The 14,793-nt window shown below is 56.5% G+C and overlaps 1 long non-coding RNA gene across 1 annotated transcript; it reads right to left on the minus strand.

Annotated features, from left to right (window-relative positions):
- Positions 1–2,305: 2,305 nt before the first annotated feature.
- Positions 2,306–13,638, minus strand: LOC124234120 (uncharacterized). The gene is made up of 3 exons (XR_006887228.1): positions 13,515–13,638; positions 2,789–2,849; positions 2,306–2,394 (listed from the first exon to the last, which is right to left on the minus strand). It is a non-coding gene; the product is annotated as an uncharacterized LOC124234120 (long non-coding RNA).
- Positions 13,639–14,793: the final 1,155 nt, after the last annotated feature.

Consider the following 14,793-nt stretch of genomic DNA (forward strand, 5'->3'; position numbering starts at 1 on the left):
CAAACGAGCCACCGTGTTTCAGATGAATGTGATGAGCTCACGCAGGGGAGTGAGGAGTCCAACCCGACATTTCCACCCCGGGCTTGACGAACCCCCATCAAAGGAGAGAGGACACAGACCGCACCCAGTTGTGGCATCGAGCGGCTCTCGACTCTGAAACCACTTTGTGGGCGTGGGTTTGAAAATGAGGAAATGTATGTGGATGTTGGGAGCAAGGCTTCTTAGGAAAGAGAACCAGGAGCCCTCAGGGAAATGTCTGATTCTATGGCTGGGGACAGGAAAGTGCTCACAGGCCTGGTGCATCCTGCTATTGCAGAGAGTAAGAGAGTGCCCCCCACATTATGATGGGGCGTGCCAACAGGCCCCAGTGCCAGCCTGGAGGCTCCCAGTGGCCAAGTCTGGAACAATTTGAGCATGAAAATGACAAGATGGTAGTGACAGATTATATACTACCAAATAAAATAGAAATCTGTGCGTCCATGCTGAAGAGAGAGAGAGACTGGGGGAAGGAAAAACCCTTCCTTACGTTAGAAACCACTAGACGGGGTTAAGGAGCCGGGACATCCCCATTTTGCAAGCTTTCCAGTGATGGCTGTTCGGGCCCCAGTCATCGATGGATCCTGAAGTTGGTGGGTGTAAGCTTGATGGGAAGCAGAATGTTTCCCAGTCTCAGAGTGTCTCCCCACAAATTACTTATCGGCTGCAAAAGGGAAAGAGTGGCTTCATGGTGGAGAAGCCTGGCAGACGCCACCAAGTTAACATCGCCACCCTTGGGCACAGTGACAGCATCAGCCCTGCACTGGGCTCCCACCTAAACACACCTGGACGGAGTCAGAGGGAACACCAGGCCACCCACACTGAGGGGCATTCTACTACACTGCTGTCCTGGATCCTTCAGAAAGACAAGGAAAGCTGAGGAATGTTCCAGATTCACAGAGACTAGAGAAATGTGACATTTGAATGCAATGTGTGATCCTGGATTATAATATCAACCAGGGGAAAAAATGCTATGAAAGACATTACTGGGACAATTGGCAAATTTTGCATAAGGTGTATGGATTCGATCAGAGTCAGGTACCAATGTTGAATTTCCAGAGTTTGATAAATGTACTGTGATTTTTAAATGAGTATCTTGTTCTTAACAAAAATGCTTGAAATATTGAGGGACAAATGAGCTTCATGTCTGCAACCTAGTCTCAAATGGTTGAGAAAAAATAATAAGTGTACGTGGGTGTGTCTTTCCAAAAAGACCTGCAGTGTCAGAACCTTAGGATCCCCCAGGGGAGGGGGTAGGATGATCAACTGGGGGTCCCCAGGGGAAGGGGGTGTGCCCAGGATCTAAGTGCTCCAGGGGAAGGGGGCGTGGTCAGGATCTGGAGGTTCCCCAGGGGAAAGGCATGTAGTCAGGATCAAGGGGTCCCCAAGGGAGAGAGCTTGGTCTGGATCTGAGGGTCACCCAGGGGATGGGGTGTGGTCAGGATCTGGGGTCACTCACAGGAGGAGGGTGCAGTCAGGATCCGGGGTCCCCAAGGGAGGGCAGTGTGGTTAGGATCTGGGGGTCTCTCAAGGGAGGAGGGTGTGGTCATGGTCTGGGGGTCTCCAGGGGTGGGCGGTATGGTCAGGATCTGATGGTTGCCCATGGGACGGGGGTGTGGTCAGGATCTGGGGTCTCCATGAGAGGGGGGCATGGTTGGGATCTGGGGCCCAGAGGAGAGGGGCTTCTCCAGGAGGAGGGTGTCCTCGGACAGAGGCTGTGACTCGGGGACACAGGAGTCCCCTGTGCCCCGGCTGTCTTGGGCCTTGGCCTCTCCCCCGAGGGCCTCTAGGAAAGCACAAGGAAACTGAAGGCCGCCCGGAGCCAGGGCCCAGTAGGGACCTTCTCCACCTTCTCCTACCGTGAGAGCTATACTCGCTCTCACTTCCCTACAGGCCTCAGGCTGTGGGACACAGGGGCGTGCGGCTGGCCTTCCCACAGCGACCGTTCCTGCCTCTCTGCTCAGGGCTCCTGCCTCCTGCCTCCAGGGGCCCGGGGCCTCAGTGCCTGGCCCGACTCAGTACAGCCACACGTGGGTCTGCCTCCACCAGGCTGCCCTGGCTGGGCCATGTGTGTCTGCGTGTCAGATGTCCTGTGCCCTCCGGCTGCTCCTGCCCCACTAGAAAATGGAGCAGTGACCCTCCTGGTGCCAGCAGTTCCAGAGGCAGAGAAAAGGGGTCCAGCCCAGGAAGTGGGAAGGTGGGGAGGTGGGAAGGGCAGGCCAAGTGTGAGGACCCTTGGGTAGCTGATGCCATCCACCCTGGCTCTTACCAGCTTCTGACACCAGGTGCAGCCAGGCCCTGACTTGATGCAGTCCCGGCAGGTGCTGACCTTGTATCCGATGCATTCCTGGGAAAGGGCTGGGAGTGAGACAAGACGGGCCCCGTGAGCCGTGGCCTACAGCACTGGCCCTCCCCACGCAGAGAGCCTGCAGGCACTGGGGGGCCTGAGACATGGATGGGGGGTGAATGGACGATGAGGCCCGCATGCAGGGTGGGTGGAGAAGGAGAGTCAGCATCAGGACCAGGAAGGATGGGAGGAAGCCAGGGAGCATGTCTCCACCAGGCTGCTCCCTGTGGAGGCCTGCACATCAGCCCCACACAGAGGGGCAGAGTGTAAGGAGACAGACCTGCGTCTGGGACCGGCTCCCCGGGCACAGTGTTTTCTAATCTGCCCCCAGGATCAGAAAGAATCCTCAGGAGAATGGGAGGGCAGGCCCCTTTCTTCAGACCCAGAATGTTCTTCAAAACTCACCAGACCCGAGGGAGAGCAGACCCAGCAGGGTGAGCAGCAGGGAGCGCTGGCGCAGCATGTCCTGTGGAGGGAAGGGGTCTTGGTGACAGGGCCTTGGACCCCAGGCTCTTGGGGCGGATCGTCCATGGTGCTGAACTCCTCCACGGCAGCCTGGAGACGCAGAGCCGGGAGGGCCCTGTCCCTGCTGCCAGGGGGCGTTCAGCACCAGGGTCAGGCCGGCACGGGTCAGTGTCTCTGACAGACCTGCACCAGGGCAGTGCTGCCAGCAGGAAAGGAGGCCTGAGTGGGGCAGTGTGGCCTGCCACAGCTGCTGAGCCCACCAGGCCTCCAGGGACGAACAGGGAGTGGGCTTCCTGCCTGTGACACAGGTGTGTACACATGTATGCACACACCACACACATACGCACACATGTCACACACACATGCACACACCATACACACACACACCACACTCCCACGCACATCACAAACTCACACACACACACACACCACACACATCATAAACACATGCATGTGTACACATGCATATACATATAAACCAGACACACACCCACACACAGGGCATCACACACTGTCAGGATCAGGGCCCTGTGTGGCCTTCGTGCTCCCCAAGTCCTCGGTGATGTGAGGCTTGAGCTCAGAGCAGAGACGTCGTTGGCCCAGGCCTCCTGGTGGGTGGCAGAATGAGGACTAGGAAGAGAAGAAAACCCTGAGCAGCCATGGGCGCCAGGACTGTGCCAGCTGCCTCCCCAGGCTGAGGAAGGACTGTGCAGAGCCATCACCTGCCTTGTCCGAGGCCACCAGCTCTAGGTGACCATTGTTTTGTTTTTCTTGATCCACACCAGCTGTCCTTTAACACCCAGCACCTGGGGCAAGGTGTGGACAGGGCATTTGCTACAGTGGCTGACTCAGTCATCACCGACTGGTGCTGATGCTCCAGAAGCACAGTCATGGCGGGGGGAGCAGGAGGCCTGGCGTTCTGGTTCTGGTTCTGGTTCTTTGAGGCAGAGGCAGGGCCTTCAAACCTACCACCCGCTGGGCAGGGGCCAGCAAGAGTGACACCCCCTCCAGGTCAGTTCCTGGGAGGGGTGGCAGGGCTGCCGGGGCAGGTGGGCCCCCAGGTCTGAGAACCCTGCAGCTGACTGTGACATTTTATCTGACACCAAGAAAGCAGAGAGGGTGCTAAGAAGCCGGCGGCCAGGACGTGGCAGGCAGGAAGGGGGCTGTGTTTTATCAGAAACAAAGATCAACATGGCTCACCCAGGGTGAGCCTCTGAGGCTCCTGGGGCCCCCTGCCCCACAACACACTGCCTAATGGTGGTGGGCCAGCAGGGTGGGTCAGAGCCCCAAGTCTGGGAAGGCAGACGGGGCCAGCAGAGGCCCTAAGCCAGAACCCGTCTGTTTTGAGATGGCACGGTCCCTGCCATGGCCTGTGGGTGCCTGTGGTCCCCTGTGGGGTTCTGGGTGCAACCTGTGGGTGGGCCCTGCCCTCATCTTTGCTGTCCCGTAACCCCTGCATCTGCATCAGGACCCCTGGGCCAAGGAGGACCAGTCAGGAGCTCTCGCGGGGGTCTCACCACTTAGAGGCCCCACCAGCCCCAAGCTCCTTTCTTTTTGGAGGTGAACCTTCTCCCTGGAAGTCCCCATGAAGATTATAATCAGGATCCAGAGATTTCAAAAGAGAACCCTTGATTCTTCCTGTTTGGGACGAAAGCAGAACTCACGTCCTGCTTGGGCTTCCGGGCTCACAGCAGTGGCCAGCAGGGGAGGTGGTTTCAGCTCACTCCAGGCCCACTCCATTGTGAAAGCCCCATGTCTAACCATCGTGGAGGCCTGGGGCTCAGGCCAAGGCTGGCCGTGGTCATTCCCAGCTCTCCATCTGGGTCCCCCAGGGTTCTGCCCGTGGGGCCCTGAGTGTGCCCACTGACCCCCTCAGCTGAGCTGGGCACTGCCCAGGGTGCAAGGTCCAGTTGGCCTCAGGATAGCTCTGCCCCGCTTCTGAGGTGGAGGCTGCCCCAAGTAGCAGGCTGGGCATCCTCTCCTGGAGCACCCCAGCCATGCAGTGGTCGGTCAGGGTGAGTGGCCCCACCGGTTCTGGGGCAGGGCCTGCAAAGGCAGCTCTGCCCTCTCTCCTGTGCTGACAGGCCGGACCTGCTCCCCGAGACATTCACAGGAACCAGAAAAACCAGTACATAAACCCCTTGGGACCCCACAGGGGGAGCCTGAGGCTGTGGGCAGCAGCAGGATGTGGACCTGGCCCCAATTACCTCCAGGGCACCCCAGCCACAGAGAGGGGATTGCACTTGGTTAAGGCAGGGCCCACAGGTCGCAGGTCCTGACCCTGACCACCGGAAGCAGGGCAAGGTGCAGGGGAGGTGGGCTGCCTTCTTGTCATCTGTTGCTCCTCACCTTGTTTGCTGGGATGGCCACAGTGGAGGGCCCCATCCCAGGCCCTGTACCCACAGCCGAGCTGGGCAGGATGCTTGGACAGATGGCCACTCCCAGAGCCCAGCAGCCAGGTTTCTCAGCCACAGGCAAGCAGGGCCTTGGTGGTTGGGAGCCATAGTGGATGTGCCCGGCAGCTAGGAGGAGCCCTCAGAAGCCCAGGGCCTTGCCTGAAACCAGCATCATGGAGCCACACAGACCAAGGCACCCTCTGGACATTGTCCTGGAGCCAGCCCCGGGGACAGACAGGGCAGTGCCCAGGCCCATGTGGCAGGTCTGCCTCAGCGGTGCAGCCTGCCTCAGTTTCCTCTGTGTGACTGGAGGGGCTGCTCCTAGCCCCCAGGGAGGACAGGCTTGGGTCACACTCGTGTCTAGAGTGAGCACTGCAGCACCTGCCCCTGTGGGCCCTCGACTCAGCCAGGGCAGCTGGGCAGGCGGGCATGAGGGAGACCCCGGGCTGAGCCGAGGAGAGTAGACAGGGCATGTCCAGCCCATGGACCTGCCCTGTGGAGCTGTGGCCAGCGGCCGTCTCCCCACGGCCTGCCCTGCCACCCCACGACCTGAGGCGCAGGCGCCCTCCCCCACCAGCCCCAAGGCAGCAATTGTGGGGACCTAAGGGCGGGCCCTCACCAGGACTCAAGTGACAAAACCCTGAATCAGGCAGCTTAGGAAACCCAGGCCCCACCGCCTGTGAGGACTTTGGGTCAGAGCCACCCTTCACCCCGGCCCTGCCCACCAGGGGAGAGCTGGCGCAATCCACCGCTGCAGGAAGTGGCGCGTCGCCACCTCCCTGGCCAGCTTCCCCGAGACCTGGCCGGCGCCCTCCCCTCCACTGACAGGATCACACCTTGTGATGAATAAAGCTCTTAACAGCCCCATTCTGAGATGCGGAAGGAGCCTTAGAAGAAAAGTAGAATGTATTCTTTCCAAAGCACACACACCCACATGCACAAAATATCATCCTTATTTGGCAAAAACCCAGAAGACAAAGAGGAAACATTGAAAAAGAAGGAAACTTTGAGCAAGAAGCAGAGGGTGGGCCAGCATCTGAGTCAGGGTGATAAGTTGGTGTCAGATCAGGCTTCTCAGCAGAGTGCAAACCCTCGACGAGGCCGCTCGAGGTCCCAGGCCTCACGGGGCACCAGCGCTGTGCCTTGGAGCGGGCCCAGACCGCCCGGTCAGAGAAGAAACCCACCTGGGGGCTGGCTTACGAGAGCACGCCTGAATCAGGCAGCACGGAGCCGTGAGCACAAGTGCTGGCAGACGAGCTCTCCGGGGGAAAGGTTAAAAAGAAGAGAAGGCGGGGGTCCCCACAGCCCTCCTGGAGCTGGGGGAGTCAAGGCTGTTTCAGGCAGAGAAACGCAAATGTTTACAACAGATCTAAAATAGGTATCAGCCTTTTTAACCGAAACACAGAGTATCAAGATGTGAGCTTTTTTATTTGTTTTATATGAATACAAATAAGAATTGGACAGAAGCTTGATTCCAGCGGGGGCCAGAACACACCAGCAGATCACAGAGGTTCCAGAGAGATCTGGGGGACCAGAAGGGTAGAGAGGACTGAGGACACAACCTACATGTTCCCCGAACCTCCAGCCCCACAAAAAGACACTTTGCAGGGTCTATGAGACACAGTCACAACTGTTCATTTTACCATCGTGGAGTCTGAGCAGAAATTCTAAGGACCACAGCTTCTGACCAAATGAGACAAAACAAGACACCTCCACCCTACATATTAATTAGAAAGTTTTAAACACTCTGTTAAATATCTAAGTCAAAGAGGAAATCAAAATTGTATTTACAGACCCTCTAGAAAAGGGGACAATGCAAGCATGCTCCGTCCGATGCAATGAAAACCCTCTGTCCCAGTGGAGACACGAAGGCAATGCCCTAAATGCTTTTGTTGTGGATGCAAACGAATGACGATAAATGCACAGGGACAGAGGACTCAGAAGTGAGAAAAAGAGTGATAAAGCTTTGCTAAGGGAGGCCGGAAATATGCAGACCAGGGCAGGCGTCGATGAATCAGAAAACAAACACAAAAGCTAAAATTGATAAATACGTCGAAACGCGTTCCCTTGGAAAGAGCAATACAATCAGACATCTGGAAGAGAAAACGTATGACTGTCACCAAGGGGCTTTGGAAAGGGAGTCAAGACAGTGCTTTGTGTTATTTATGGGGTTGTAAACGCATTAGGAAGCCTCGGAACTTGAGCCAGTGTGACCCTTGGCCCAGTGAGAGAAGATGGAGCAGTTGGACATCGGCCTTCGAAGGTGGCAAGCAGAAGCGCATGTTTCCCGGGAAGACAGGATGCTCACGCACGCGCCATGGCACACGACTCGCCATCTGGGAAACGCAGGTCAGCCCCCGGCACACTGCAGGCCACGTAAATTCAGTTTCAGGAAATAAAATGATAAAAGAAATAGAAGTAGGTGTATCTCCGAGTAAGGAAATCTTCTAAGCATAAAAACCAAGGGAGAAAATATCAAGAAGATAGATGGACTCTAAACAACATATTTTGTACATAAAAACTGAATAGACGAAAATATTTAATATCTGTCTAATGCAATAGTAATCTTCCTCTCCAAGGAGATCTTAAAAATCAATAACAAAACCCCATGGAAAAGGCTGTGGGCCTGAATAGGTAATTCACAAAGGAAGATGTGCCAGTGGTTAATAAACCCTTGAAAAAGTCACTGTGGCTGGCAATCAGGCGTAACAATCAAAATTACTAGATTTCTTGTCTAGCTATTGAACTGGACAATGTTTACAACATTTATAACGCCCTCCCAGGGGAATCCACACAGCAGAGAAAAGGTGTGAACACTTGCTCAGGGCAACTCGATTTTCATGGTAAAAAGTGAATGTATGGGAAACCAGTAAAAATAAATATACTAAAATAGTCCATATTTCTCTCTGGGGGGTGGCATTATAACTATCTTCAATTTTCTTCATTATTCTTGTTTATATTTTTCAAACCTTCCACAATAAACTTATACAATGATTTTTAAAAATTCATACATTTAAAAAATCTAAATTCCATGGTAGTTGATGAATTGCCTTGAAATTTCTTCTCTGGATTCCCAAAGTGGTTAGTTTTTCTGTTCCTGCTGCTGACGTTTCTGAGGACAGGACTCCATGGTGGTGGGAAGAGCTGAGACAGCTGACTTCGGGGACCTCCGTGCTGGGACATCTGCTCATAAATCATTCATTCATGCATGCACTCATTCATTCACTCACGGAACAAGAGCTTGGCGGTCTCTTCTCTGGGCTCTGCTCTCCCAGGACTCTGGCCTTTGCTGAGACCCTGCAGCACTCCCCAAACGCCCCTACTTCTACTGAATTTCCATCACACCAGAAAACTCCACCACCCCAAAAGCCAAAGCATGCCTACAAGCCCTGCTATTTAAACCCATTTGAGGTCTAAATAGTCCCCCTGGGGCTGACTCTCTACCTCTAGCCCCTGGAGCACTGGGAGAGAACGCGTGCCCCCATGGTCCGGTCCGGGTGGTGCCCAGGGCGGCCTGACGCTCAGAGAGGCCTCAGCGTGGCTTGCTCTCCCCAAGGCCCCCCAGGCAGGGGCCCTGGCTTGGTGAGATCTCCCCCGTCAAAGAGGCTGGCCTCAGCCCCTGGCTAACCTCCTCAGCCAGCCAGGGAACCCCTCAGACTACTTATAGCTGCAGCCCAGGGTGTAACCCCCCAGATGACCCTCTCCCCAGAAGCTTCCAGTGCCGTGGAATCAGGCCACATGGGTGCAGAGGTCTCTGCATCTCGACTGGTCAGATCTGAGCATCCAAGGAGCCTGACCCCCACCGACCCCATATCTCCTGCCAGTGGGAAATAGGCCGTGACTCGCTCTGTGACAATTCCTGGGTGGAGGGCTGTGGCTGTGGAAGGTCTGGGCCATAGCCATGAGGATCACAGCAGACAGGGCTAGCCTTCAGGGGGAGCTTCAGCCAGTGGGCATTGGGCCCTGCCTGGACTGCCACTCAAGACTCTAGGTCCCATAGGAATAGGACTGGGCATTGTCCATGGCAGTCACTCTGCTCGCCTGGCTACACTGTGCACACAAAGCCTCAATTCACCCTGCATCTACCCTGGGGTGGACCGTGCCTGCTCACCATTGCAGGGGATGGCTCTGAGAGGGTCTGTCCCTGGCTCAAGGCACACAGCCAGAAGAGATGCTGGGACTGGAGCCTCTGTCAGTGTGACCCTGGGATGGATGCTCTCAAACCTACACCCAGCTGCCAAGTGACAGGTCATTTCAGCCTTCCGAGCCTTGTGACAGAGTGCCAAGGATGCTGTGACGGTGATTTTCATGTGCCAGCTTCACTGGGCCACGCACCCAGATATTTGCTCAAACTCTGATCTAGACGCCACTGCAAAGATATTTCTTAGATGAGATTAACACCAAATCAGTGGACTCTGAGTAAAGCAGATTGCTCTCCCTAACGTGCAAGGGCCTCATCCAATCAGTTGAAAGCCTTAAGAAAAAGCCTGAGGTCCCCTGAGGAGGTGGAATTCTGCCTCCAGACGGCCCTCCGACTCGAGCTGCAGCATCAGCTCTTTCCTGGGTCTCCAGCCTGCCCTGCAGATTTGAACTTGCCAGGCCCCCAAATTCCATGAACCAATTCCTTAAAATAAGTTTCTCTCTCTACACACACACACACACACACACACACACACACACGTCTTCTTGGTCCTGTTTCTCTGGAGAAGCCTGACAACTACAGATCCTAAGAGAGGGGCCCCACGTCAAGGGAAAGCTGCCAGAGGTATTTCTTTAACAACACCTCAGAGCCCAGGTGTGTGGGCAGAGCCCTGGTTTCCTGATCCTCCTATTCCGGGGGCAGCGAGGGCACTTCTGCGCCTGTTTCTCAACGCCCCACATCAGAGCCGTGTGGTGGGGGCCTCACACTCCCTCCCGAGCCCACATGTCGTCCCTCTCAGAGCTGAGGCACGTGTGGACATCTGTGCTGAGCAGGGGACCCACACGAAGTCTCATGCAGAAGCCAGGGCCTGCTGGCTCCTTGACTCCCCAGGCCCTGCTACTTGACTGCTGGGAGGGTGGGCAGCCTGGACACCCTCAGCCTTCAGAGGAGGCAACTCTGGGCCAACAGGGAGGCCTGCCCGGTCACAGGCTGGGCAGCTCCAGGACTTGGCTGCCTCACCACAACTGTGCCTGCCATGTCACCGTGATGCCCACTCCCCAATGGTGGAAGTGACTGGAAATCACCAGTCCTGCCAAGGACTCCCACTCCACCGACAGGCTGCCCTGCTGGGAGAAGGCCCTGGAGAAAGGGGGCTGCAGGGGCTCTTTCCTGGCCTGAGGCGCACAGAGCAGCCCGGCCCTCGTCTTCTGGCCCCTGGCCCAGCCTGGTGGGGCTCTGGCTGTGGCTGAACACCAGCTCCTGCAAGGCTGACTTTGTGTGAAGACCATGTGGGAAGTCGAGGCCTGGTCCTAGCGCCCAGGGCAGGTGATGGGCAGCCAGCATTGCTGGGACCAGCAGGGGCTCAATATCACAGGGCCCCCTGAGACTCAGGCTCCCTGCTCCTGCCCAGCTGCTTGCTTGCATCCCATGGGGGGTTCAGCAGAGGCCCTCGATGGCGGCTCAGCTCCTATCCTCCTGTCTTAGGAGGACACTCCTGTCTTAGGTCCGGTTTGTGCAAAGGAAATGGAGACTGACCACGGTGAGCATCTTGGCTTTGGTCCGCCTGGTGGGCATCCCACGACATCACCAAGAGATTGCCCAGCACCCTGGGGAGGGCACCTGGAATTGGGGATTCTCAGTGTGGCCCGGTCCCACACACACTGGGTGAACACAACTGTTGTTAACCCCTCGCACCCAGTGTCCTCATCCGTGAAATGGAGCAGGCCACCCCACGACACTGCCTCAGGCAGGATGGTTTGACACTCACAAAGTGAGAGGTGTGCAGAAAGGTCAGGCCCTCCCAGGACTCTGTTCCACAGAGCTGGTGGTGGCCTGAGTCATGCAGTGCCACCACAGGCTCCGTGCTGCCCCAGCCACAGGGGCAAACACCTCTGGACAGCCCTGTTGCCTGCAGAGCATGGCCTGGGCCTGAGCTGAACCTGCGGGACCCCTCTGGACACAGGCACACCGTATCCATGTGACCCCCTACACCTCCACCCCCAGGTGGGTGAGTTTTGAATTATACATTTGATTACAGAGTCATTTGGAGTTTAAAATACTGGCGAGCCCAGCCCTGCCTTCTCATTTCATAGATGGGAGGCCAAGCAGCCTGCTCCTCTCATACCCTTCGGGGCAGGGTGCAGACAGTCCCCTCCCATCCCCTAGACAGCAGGTGGCCTCCTCTGCAGAATGTTCTGAAAGGCACTTGGCTGTCTCTGGGCTTCTCCCCCAAGGAAATCTCCCGGTAATCACTGTAACTGCCCTGGGGCCTACTATGTGCCCGTGTGGTGAGAGCTGACAACTGTGAGGCAGCTAAACCCAGCCAGATTCCAGCTGGGAGACCCCTGAGGCTGGTGGACAGGTGTCAGCTGCCCTGCCCAGCCCCTCGGGAAATGTCTCAATTTACTCCCACAGGGGCTGAGCACCAGGGTGGCCAGGAGCCCCTCTCGAAAGGCTTGTCCACAGGCACCTCCATCAATCACTCATCTATTCCCTTACTGGCTAGAAAGAGAAACGGCGCAGGCCAAGCTGCAGTGACATGCCACGGACCTGAATGCTAACCTCCCAGAACCACACTGTTCCATTCTCCCATCCCCACCCCAGGCCTGCAGAGCTGGCCCAGCCCTCGGTCACCTGCCCCAGGTCACCTGGAGGTCAGGCGTCCACAGAGGTAGGGCCTGTGGCCCTGCTCAGGATGTGGTACCAAGGTGTGGGCTTGGCCACTGTCATGGTGGGCCCTTGCCTCGAGGCCTCATGCAGGAGAGGGACTCCCTCATTCTTCCATGAATGCTACAGGGTGTGGGTGGGGTGGGGGTGCCTGTTGGCACAGGTCCTGGAGATTCAGCAGTGGCGGACTGCAGACACTGGTGGAAGCAGGGGTCCCTTCAGTGTAGACCGACCCAGACACTGATCCACCTCCCAGAGTTTTCTTAGCAGCCCTTCTCTGCTGATTCCCCAGCATCTGGCCTCCTGCTCACACAGATGCTGTGCCCTCGGTAAGAGGAGGGCTCATTCTCCCTCCCCCATCACAGCTGCTTCTCCTTCTCTCACCTTGGGGTGCCAGGTGCCCTCAAAGAAGGGGAGCTCTGGGCACAGCCTCCACCAGTGGGTGCAGGGACCCTTCCCAGGGTCAGCAGAGTGGGATCCTAGCCCCTGCTCCAGGGAAGAAGGCAGGGGTTGGGTGCCACGGGGAGGTGGAGACAGGGGATGCAGGAGGCTGTGTCAGTGTCCAATGGGATCCAGGTGGACCCCTGGGTCCAGGGGTGTGGCTCCAGTCTCCTCACTCCCAGAGGGCCTTGAGACAGGCCTCCAGGAGCCTGGTTATGGGAGGTTTAGGTCACACACCTAATGCCTGTCCCCCTAAAACTCAACTGTAACCCAGCGCTTTCACATCATTAGACCAGAACTGGTGCACCTTCTAGAAGCTGAGGGAAGTGACAGACCCATTATCAGGAAAATGTACCACGTCCACATTCACACAACACATACTCACACACACCGTGCACACTCACACACACACACACATGCACACGCACAAACTCTGCTGGAGGACAGACCAGCACAGCCGACGCTGGGGGCATGAAGACAGGAGGGGACTGACCCAGGCAGGAAGAGGAAGGTGCAGCTGGGGAGGCCCCACAAGCCATTCTGTATAGCCCTGGCTGCTCCCGGCCCCACACCCACCTGCCAGGGGGTCCTTCCTGGTACCCCCAGCCTCCTCCTGGCTCTGTGGGTCTCGAAGCCCACACATCACCAGCTCAGCAACTGTCTGTGGCTTGTCAGCATACCCTAGACCCAGGAGCCAAGGTCTGGGGTCTCTGCCATGTCCTGCCACCATGATTGTTCCCATCCCCCTACGTTACTAAGGCACCCAGGGCTCTGCGTGGTTCTGCCCACGGTAAGCACAGCACTTCCCCTCACTAGACCTCGGTAAAAGGAGGCCTGGAGTGGACAATCTGAGGGCAGGTGACATGGACCAGGGCCACCAGGGCCCCCTCCACGGCTGGGCCACTTGGAGCTGCTTCCCTTGGGAGAGGCAGCAGCCACTCCACGGGGGAAGAGCTGCAGGGCTGAACTGTTCCCCTTGAGAACAACGAGCCCGGACACAGAGGAGCCTCTGTCCACTCACCCTGCTTGATGCCCCGGAGACCTCGGCAGGGGCGTCCCGGCTGGTCTGGGATGGGCTTCGGCTCTGCTCTTTACCAGGCTGCTGCGGAAGATCTGGGGAGACACCGGCCAGCCAGAGACGCCGATGCTGAAGGCACACTGCTTCCTGTTCTAAGCCAGCAATTCGGAGGAAGTAGTTACGTGTGGCTGATTGACAAATATGGTCCATGAGCCCCAGCCCCTCTGCCCCCCGCCATGGCTCCCGAGGGAGGCACATCAGAGGAGCAACCACACACCTGAGAAGGGGACACACTGTTCATCACCCACCTTCACAGGGAGAAGCACAACCGTGTGAAGAGAGGAATAACTAATGGGAGCAGAGGCCTGTGGCAGCCCCGAGGGGCTCACTCACACGCCAAGTGGGGGCTGGCCCCACAGGGCACAGAGAACCACGGAGGGCAGTGCCCAGAGGGGTGACTCACACCCCAGGAGAGGGGACCAGCCTGCAGACTGGCACCCAGGAGAGGAGAGTGCACCCCCAAAGGAGACGCACCAGGCATTAGGGATGCAGACTCTGATGGTGGAAATAAAAAAGAATTACCCGGACTAAAGAGCAGAATGATAAAAGCCGAGAGCAAATCAGAGAGAGGACGAGGATCAGCTCAGGGCACAGAGAGGTGGGAATGAGGAAGACAGATCCAGATGCCTGGATGCCAACATCCATCAACCACAGGACTTCCAGGAGGAGAGAAGAGTGAAGCGAGAGGAGGAGCCACTCCAACAACAGAAGAAAAGCTCCAGATCTGAGAGAAGGACCCAGATTAAGAGGCCACCGCGTGCCCTAGGGAGGAAGAGGAAAGGTCCCCACACTAGCTACCTTGTGATGCTATCACAGAACATAAAAGATAGCAAAAAAATACTAGCGGAGGAGTGGGGGGAAGAGGAGGATTAGGATGGGGAAGAAGATGAAGAAGATGAAGACGAAGGAAGCAGCAGCAGCGAAGACATAGACTGATTATCTCCACAAAGAACGAAACCCGGACATCTCAGATGGACCAGGACCCAACACACAGTGACCTTAAACTCTATTTGAAAGGTGCACCCCAGAAATAAACAGACACACAGAGCGAAAAATCCAAGAAGAATACAAGGGTCGGGGGAGCCAAGGAATAAATAGAAACTATTGAGCCTAAGTAACTGTTGATTTAAAAATAGTGGTAAACGTATTAACAATCTGAAACAAAAATCCTAGAGCATCAGAGCAGGAGGTCAGGGCAGTATGCTGCTGTTGCTGATACTCA

Source organism: Equus quagga, unplaced genomic scaffold, assembly GCF_021613505.1.
Source record: "Equus quagga isolate Etosha38 unplaced genomic scaffold, UCLA_HA_Equagga_1.0 71534_RagTag, whole genome shotgun sequence".
In the NCBI taxonomy this organism is placed as follows: Eukaryota; Metazoa; Chordata; class Mammalia; order Perissodactyla; family Equidae; genus Equus; species Equus quagga.